The sequence below is a fragment of the Mus musculus genome, chromosome 8, assembly GCF_000001635.26.
Source record: "Mus musculus strain C57BL/6J chromosome 8, GRCm38.p6 C57BL/6J".
Classification (NCBI taxonomy): Eukaryota; Metazoa; Chordata; class Mammalia; order Rodentia; family Muridae; genus Mus; species Mus musculus.
The window spans coordinates 116,831,648-116,840,289 of record NC_000074.6 but is presented as its reverse complement, the minus strand read 5'-3'; the positions used below and the strand labels follow the sequence as shown (position 1 = coordinate 116,840,289).

General features: G+C 45.8%; 1 pseudogene; it reads left to right on the top strand.

The window, feature by feature from the left end:
- Positions 1–1,268: 1,268 nt before the first annotated feature.
- On the top strand, positions 1,269–6,997 carry Gm51540 (annotated as a pseudogene).
- Positions 6,998–8,642: the final 1,645 nt, after the last annotated feature.

Here is an 8,642-nt window from a genome sequence, read left to right as displayed (position 1 = left end):
CCGATTCCCTCCTTTGAGTGCTGGGATTATAGCTGTGAGGTACCACACCTGGTTTATGCTTTGCTCAGGCTAGAACCCAGGGCCTTGTGCACATTAGGCAAGCACCCTGGCTCCGGATCTGCAGCCCTAACTCCTCCAACACTCCCTTCTCAGTGTGTGGGAGCAAAGTGAATATAAACTGGATCCCCCCTTTTTGTTTATCTAACACCTCTCCTCCTCCTGCCTTTTCTTCCTCCCTCTTTATTTCTATTTCTCCTCCCCCTCTTTCTTTTTGGAAATACTATATTAGACAACCTTAGGGGACTCTGCATGTTGGGAAAGTGTTCTACCACTGAACCATACTCCCACACTCACTCAGAAACTTCCAAAAATCCCATCCTCCTCTGGAGTCAAAAGCAAATCCCCTGCAAAGTATGGTGCCATGCATACTTTGCCTCTCTGCTCTCTCCTCTCTGTAGCCCTGGAACTCACATCTCTCATCTTTATCTTTGACTTCTAGCCACACTGGACTCTTTTCGGCCTTCCTATGTCACCATCCCTTTGGTCCCATACCGTATTCCTCTACCTGGGATGTTCTAACCATACCTCTCTTCTGCACCCCTCCCCACAACCCACAACCTCTTTTGTCTAGTTTATTATGCCTACTTTTTCAAATAATCCTTCTGTAGGTATCAGGAGTCTCCCAGTCATCTGTGTCAATGTCACCATTATCCCTTCCCTGTGTGGGACACAGCAGTTTCCAATGATACGCTTCTGCAATCCTCTGACCTGCCTCTCTGCCTTCCGTGAGGACAAAGATGCACGTGCTGGCTGCTTCTAGTGAGTGCTGGTTACCTGACTTCCTCATTTCTTTCCCTCCTGGCCCTTTCTAAGAGCAGCCATCATTTCCTTTGTGAGATCAACTCTGCCCTCTTGTATGGCTAACAGGAACTCTTGTCCTAGTCATAGTGGCTGGCACTGTTGGGAATATGGTATAGTGCATTTTGAGGTGCTGTTTGTGTGGCTGATTTAAACTGTTTTATTTTATGCATCTGACTGTTTGCCTTCAAACATGTCCATGCACCATGTGTGCCAGAAGAGGGTGTCAGACATCTTGACACTGGAGTTACAGTCAATTGTGAGCTTCCATGTGGGTGCTGGGCATTAAACCTGGCTCCTTCTGGTCCGTCCTTCCAGCCTTTTAGTTGGCCTTTCTAAAAGGCAACGTCGAATCTTTATTGGATGGTTGGGGGCGTGTCTCCTGATCTGCCTGCAGTCATCTCTTCACCATGATGATAGTTAACAAGAGGACAGAGCTGATGTTCAAAAGAAGGTATCACTTCGAGCACCATAGAGAGACTGAGTCAGGGCGATTCTTACCACGTAGTAAAGCTATGTTAAAGGTAAGGCTTCGATGCATGTCTTCAGAGTTGGTGAGAGGCAAAGTTTCCCATTGTAGAGGATCAAACCACTGTCGTGAATTTTCTTGGTTGACTTTCCCTCATGGATCCTTTCTTCCTTGCTGGTACCTTAGTGAGAGAACCTTCATTTGTTCCTTCCCCATGATCTTTGCAAGGCCTCCTTAGGGGAGAAGAGTTTTTAATTGAACCTGTGAGCAGATGATTTCCTTTGGGCGCAATGATACACATTGGATCTTCTACATTTCTTTCTTTTTTTTTTTTTTCTCCTCTATTCTACTGTCACCATGAAAAGAACATTACCAGGAGAACCAGGTAGTTCAAAGAGAAGGATGAGGGATGTATAGAGCAAAGATGCCTCAGTGAAGCTCAGCCTAGATCAGCCAAAGTCAGGCTGCTGTGTAGACATATGAACAGTGATGAGCTGTTCTAAGTCTGAGGCAAATTTGTTACACAGTGGAAGCTAGCTGGCACACTCATCGGTGAAGGAGATTCTACAGGGTAAAGCTGCTTCTGTGGTCAGTGATGAGGATGACTGCTGGCTTTCCTAACTCTCTGTCACATTTGGTCATGGATAACTTCTCATGCTGTCTCTTTTGAATTCACTTTTTTCAACTTTGGTCATTATCCCCATCTCCCATATAACTTGCACACTATCTTCCCTACCGCTCGCTGGTCAAGGAGACAGTTACCATGGCAACCCTCCATCTGCCTGCTCTCTCTGCTCTCCAAACTCTAAATCCCACCACTCTCTTTTCAACAACAACACCACAATAAAAATAACAAGCTGATCAAAGCCTGCTTGCATTTGGTAACATGCAAACTAAAAACAAACAGCATCAAACAGCATCAACAGCCTTTCTGATGTGTTAAACAGCCAGGCTGTCTGGGCCAGGCCAGCACTCCAGGAAGAAGGCACCCAGATAGGATCAGACATGCAAAGGAACAAAGGATATGTTAGGAGACTTGGCTGTGGAAACCAGTTACAGGGGAAGAAAAAAGAGAAGGGACGGGACAAGTCTGATGCCTGTTGAAGGAGGGTGGGAAATGAGGGCTGGTGCATGGAGAAGCCATATAGCGGATTGTGCTTGACTAGGGGTGTACCTGCCAAAGTCACTCTGTAGAAGAGGCCTATGGGAAGGGGCTTCTGGCTCTGTGCCTTGCCTGTGCCCAACCACTGAGGGTGTGGGGAGGCATCTGAGAGAAGTAAGCGTAGCTTCAGTCAGCTGTTCTCACACAGGAGAACCAGGCCATGCTGTGCTGTGACCACCAAATTCTCAGTCCCCAAATGGCCTTTGCCTCAACCTGGTAAGGAAATGTGTCTTCATAACGTGTTGAAAGAATGGGTACTAAGGCAGGAGAGATGGCTCGGTTCATAAAATGCTTACAAGTCGAGCCTAATCACCAGAACCCATATAGAAATTATCCCAGTGCTGAAGAGGCAGGAGGATTCCTGGGGCTTGGTGACCAGGAAGCCCACCCTACTCAATGAGCTACAAGCCTTTGGAAGAGCAACTCCAGAAACAAGGTAGGTGGCCCCTGAAGAATAGCAGAGCTTAGCCTGGCCACCACATGCATGGGCACATACATGTGTGCAGCAGCACCCCCAACCACACGTGTGCCCATCCTTTAAAGAACAGGCAGTGGGAGAGGCTCAGGTTTCTGGTCTCCCAGGAAGGAATCTGGCCATTTCGGAAGGTAATTATGTGGAGCAGACATGGAGTACCTGCTTTAGCGACAGGTACCCGAGGCAAGGTGTCTTTCTCAGTCTAAATTTGGAAATCTCTCCAGATGGCTTTGGAGCAGGCCATAGGATTTGGCTGTTTTGTTTTTTTTCACCCCCACTAATACGGTGTCAATTGTTGAAGACTGCATGATCCCCAAATAGGAACATATAAGTCAGTTCTGTCTGTTCCCCTTGATAGCAAAAGAAGGTGTGGGAGAAAAGGACCAGCCAAGGATGACCATTCATTCATTCATTCATTAATTCACGCATCCAGCAAGTACTAGTTGTTCTATTGCATGCGTGGGAAAGGAAGGTTTGACTTAAAACGTCTCAAGCTCTCATGAGAGATGTCTCCATCTGGATATGACCTTGTTCTGTCTCCTTAAGTACTAGGAGTTGAGGCTCATTGAAGTTCTTTTTAAATTCACGTTTGACAACTCCATAAAAATCTTTCTGATGCTGTCTCCTTCTCCCTCTCTGCTCTAAGGAAGGGGATTCGGGACTGGGGGGTGATGATCCAAGGCTGTGACGTTTCAGTCATGTAGACAAGGTCAGCTCTGGAGTTCGAGTGACGTCATGGAAAACAGAGTTAATAAAACTTTACTGTGTTCTTGAAATTGAAAATAGGCTTTTTTTTTTCCAAAGTGCTCTGTAGCCCAGGCTGGCTTCCAACTCAAGATCCTTCTACCTCAGTTTACCCTTTCCTCCAAGGATTGGAACAAGGGGTATAGACTGCCAAGACTGAAAAGAGTAGAGCTTAAAAGTTAATGCAGTATGAAAGGCTGGAGAGGTGACTCTGTGGGTAAGGGCACTTGCTGTTCTTGCAGAGGACCTGAGTTCAGTTCCCAGCACTCACATCTGCTAGAGTTGACCAACACCAGGGACACCTAGCCTGAGTCAAGGAAGATTCTCTGGGTTTATAGTGTTAAATAAAGGCTGTGATGTTGTCTCCTTCTGTATTCCTCTTCCTCTGGCTTTTGTGCTAACACTGAGACCCATGTGTCAAGATTGAATGGCTCAGAAGCAGAAGAGCCTAATATATAGAGGGATGCTTACTGAAGGTTCCCAGGTGCCAGGGCACACAGACAGAGTGCTTGGCAAGGCACAGTGGCATCTCAATTTATTGCATCCATTATCTGAGTTAGGGGTAATGTGAAGTTATGACTATGAGGCAGGCAGAAAGATATGAGTGTTTATAATTCCTCGTTCCTGCCTGTCTGCATTGGGAGCGTTGTGAGAACCTCTCCTATCTTTCTCCATATCTTAGAACCATTTAATTAAATTTAATTTGTTCTCTGGACCCTGGAAAAGACAGAAGGGAGCCAGCGTTTGCTGTGTGCCAGACATTTCATTAAACATTTTTCATGCTGGAAGCTATACACAGCACTTCAGTCTCCCATTTAATCTTTCCATCAGCCTGTGCAGAAGGGCTTGCTGTCCACAGTCTATGTGTGTGGTAATGCTGGAACTTTGAAAGGCTGGGTAACCCAACTGCAGTTCCTTAGGTGTTGTCTCTGCTAGTCATTTGCCCATTTAACCACCTGTGTGTCTATTGGATTATCTGTCTACCTCCACCACACACTTAGAAAATACTTCTTGATCACATATCACAGGTTTTATGATGGATTTTGGGGTATTGTCAGTCTGCCCTTATGGAACTCACACTGTGCTAGGGTGGGTGCTCACACCTTTCTGGACTCCTTGGGTGAAATGTCTCAATGACTTATGCATAGCTCCACTTCGGGGTCCTCTTCATAGCCTCCCTCTAGACCTGGGTACCAAGAGAAATCTGGGGCTTTGCAGTGGTATATGGACTACTCAGAACCCAGGGAACGAGTACTTCAAGATGAACATATATTTCAGGGCTCTGAGACTGAGGTGTCCTTGAAGTCATAGACTTTTAGTTTAAGCACCGGGTAGAATGGCAGCTGAAGATGACCTTAAAGATGGTCATCCTGCCTGTACTTCTACCTCCTGACCAGGTATGTGCTATCATGTCCATTTCAGCAGTCCTGCCTGGTATTGAACCAAAGGCTTCTTGCACGCTAGGTGAGCACTCTACCAGCAGAGCTACATACATCTCCACTCAGTTACTTTTCTCACTGCTGTGACCCAATACCCAACCAGAAGGACTTATTAGAAAAAATAAATGACCTATTTATGTGCATGTCTATGTCTGTGTGCATGTATAAGCATGTGTCCAGATGCCTGAAGAGGTCAGAAGAGGAGGTTGGATTCTCTGGAGCTGGGATGATAGGTGGTTGTGAGCCATCTAACATATGTGCCGGGGACTGAACTCTGGCCCTCTACAGCAACTATTCTTAACTGTGGAACTGTCTCTTTGGTCCAGTGACAGGTTTATTTTATTTTTTTAATGGTTTATTCATTTTTGTTTTATGTGCATTGGTGTTTTGCTTGCATGTATGTCTGTATGAGGGTGTTAAATAGCTTGGAGATGGCTTATAGACAGTTGTAAGTGCCTGTGTGGTTGCTGGGAATTGAACTAGGGTCCTCTGGAAGAGCAGCCAGTGCTCTTAGCTGCTGACCAATCTCTCCTGTCCTAGAAGGGTTATTTGTAACTTATCCTTCAATGGAAGATATCCAACTGTGGCAGGGAATGGCAGAAACATTAGGTGTCTGGACCAGTGTCCAAAGCTAGGACGCAGAAATTAGACAGAAAGTCGGTGTGGTCTGCAAAACCAACTGCCCACTCAGTGACCCCTCCCCTCTTCTTCCAATGAGTCTCCATGAGGTTACACAACCTTCTGAAACAATAGTGCCAGCTGAAGACCAAGTATTCAAAGACATGAGCCTGTTGGACATTTGACATCCAAATCACAATGGTATCACCTACAGTATTCAGGGCAGCCCCAGCCAGAACACACATGACTGAACTGTTAGACAGTGAGAAATGCTGCCTACATTTGTAGGAATAGCAGATGGTTGAGATGTGTGAATCAACTGGCAGATGGGTTGATTGAGACCAAGATAGAAACTGAATGATCTGTGCAGCTGCTAGGGGGACTTAGATACCTCCATGGTTAGATATGTCCATGCTTAGATACCTCCATGGTTAGACACCTCCATGGTTAGATATGTCCATGCATGGATACCTCCATGGTTAGATATGTCCATACTTAGATACCTCCATGGTTAGATACCTCCATGCATAGATACCTTCATGGTTAGATACCTCCATGCATAGATAACTTCATGGTTAGATACCTCCATGGTTAGATATCTCCATGCTTAGATATCTCCATGGTTAGATACCTTCATGGTTAGATACCTCCATGGTTAGATAACTTCATGCTTAGGTACCTCCAAGGTTAGATATCTCTATGGTTAGATATCTCCATGGTTAGATACCTCCATGGTTAGATACCTCCATGCTTAGACACCTCCATGCTTAGATTTCTCCATGCAGCCCCTGTAGGACGCATCCTTTAAAATATGTGAGGGGAACTTCCTGTCTAGCAGCCAATCAGGGGCCACACATTGGTGCGACATAGGCACAGGCTGTAAGTTCTGTTTCCTGCTTAGGATCAGGGTCTGATGAAGGTCCTGGAGGTGCCTTGTAGGGCTGGGAAGGTGGCAAAAGGAAGCTCTTGAAATAGCCCAAGAAGCAGGCCAAGGAGATGGAGGAAGAAGATAAAGCTTTCAAGCAGAAACCAAAGGAGGAACAGAAGATACTCCGGGAGTTAAAACCCAAGGCCTTGGGGAAGGACCCCCTGGCCACAGGTGGAATTAAGAAATCTGGCAAAAAGTAAGCTGTTCCTCACATCTGGGGTGATGGTGACCCTCCTCTTCCATTCCTATTTAAACATCTGGATTCCCTGTCATAACATCTTTGCCACCTAATAGCTAGAATGAAGTGTTATTCTGGAGCCTGTTGTTCTACATTGTAGTAAACTTTTGTAAAAAAAATGAATAAAGTGAATAATGCAAAAAGAAAAGATACCTCCATGCATAGATAGCTCCATGTGTAGATACTTCCATGCTTAGATACCTCCATGTGTGGATACTTCCATGCTTAGATACCTCCATGTGTGGATAATCCCATGCTTAGATACCTCCATGCTGCTGTGTCATGTTCTTTAGCTTTGCTTGGTTGTAAGTTTGCCTGGAGTGTTTGTTATTACGGCCCACACTGGTACAGCTGTCTTGTGATAGCTAGGAGACAAGACTAGGATTCTCTCCCTCCCTCCCTCCCTCCCTCCCTCCCTCCCTCCCTCCCTCCCTCCCTCCCTCCCTCCCTCCCTCCCTCCTTCCCTCCCTCCCTCCTCCTCCTCCTTCTTCTTCCTCTCTCTCTCTCTCTCTCTCTCTCTCTCTCTCTCTCTCTCTCTCTCTCTCTCCATGTTTTCTAGTTTTCTATGTAGACCAGGTTAGCCTCAGAATCACAACCTGCCTGTCTGGCCTCTTGAGTGCTGACATTAAAGGCATGTCTCACTATGCTCCACTGGAATCTGTTTTATCTCTCGAGCATGGCAGTTACTGTGCTGAGTCACCAAATAGACCACTCTTTGGTGAGCCTGGCGTTGGCCATTAGGATGGTGGTCTCATCACATTATGGGGCCAGACAGAAGGAGTGTTTGGGTTGCTGGCTGGATACTCACAGCTTGTTCAGGAGTTATCTGGGTTATAGGAGGCTTCTTGGCCATTGTGTGGTGAAGTCAGCCTAAGCAGATGTCTATGCAGCTGGAAAGTCTCCATGAAGCCCCATGGGGAATTTTTTTGTTGCTTAATGAAGGAAGCTGGGGCCCTGAGGTCAGGTCCAGCAATGGCTTGTCAAAGAGCTGAGAAAAAGTCTAGTGCAGTAATATTTTTATTACTCTGTGTGTCCTCCCTCAAGAGCTGCAAGCTGACGGCCCATTGGTGGGGCCACAGCCAACTTCTTCTGGACGCTGTACAACCCAGTGGGAATTCTCTTGACTAGCAGAGTAGGAAATGGTTAGCTGAATTTTATTTACATTCTGTCTTACCCTACAAAATATTCTTAATTGGCTTATAAAATAAACAAACAAACACACAAAATTAAACAAACAAAGCATCCAAACTAGAACCCACATGGAAGAACTTAGGAAAATATTCATACGAATTACAGAAAATCAAATGCAGAGGGGTTTTATATAGAATGGGCAATCGACTTCAGTTTTAAAAACAGACTTATTTTTCTTGTGTTTATGTGGATCGGTGTCTGCAGAGCAAATACAGGTGTCCTCAGAGGCCACCAGAGGTCATCAGATCCCTTGGAGTTAGAGTTACAGGTGTGAGCCACTTGATGTGGGAGTTAGGAAATGAACCCAGGTCCCCAGGTCCCCAGGTCCCCAGGTCCCCAGGAAGAGTTGCAAATGCTTTAACTGCTGAGACACCTCTCCAGACTTTCAACATCATATTTGATATTGGCATTTCTTCTGGCCAAATGAAAAATGAGATGCTCTCAGCTGCATAGCTTTATGTCAAAGGTTTTAGAGGATGCCTGCCATTTCCATGTTGTAGCTGCAAGCAGGATGATGTCT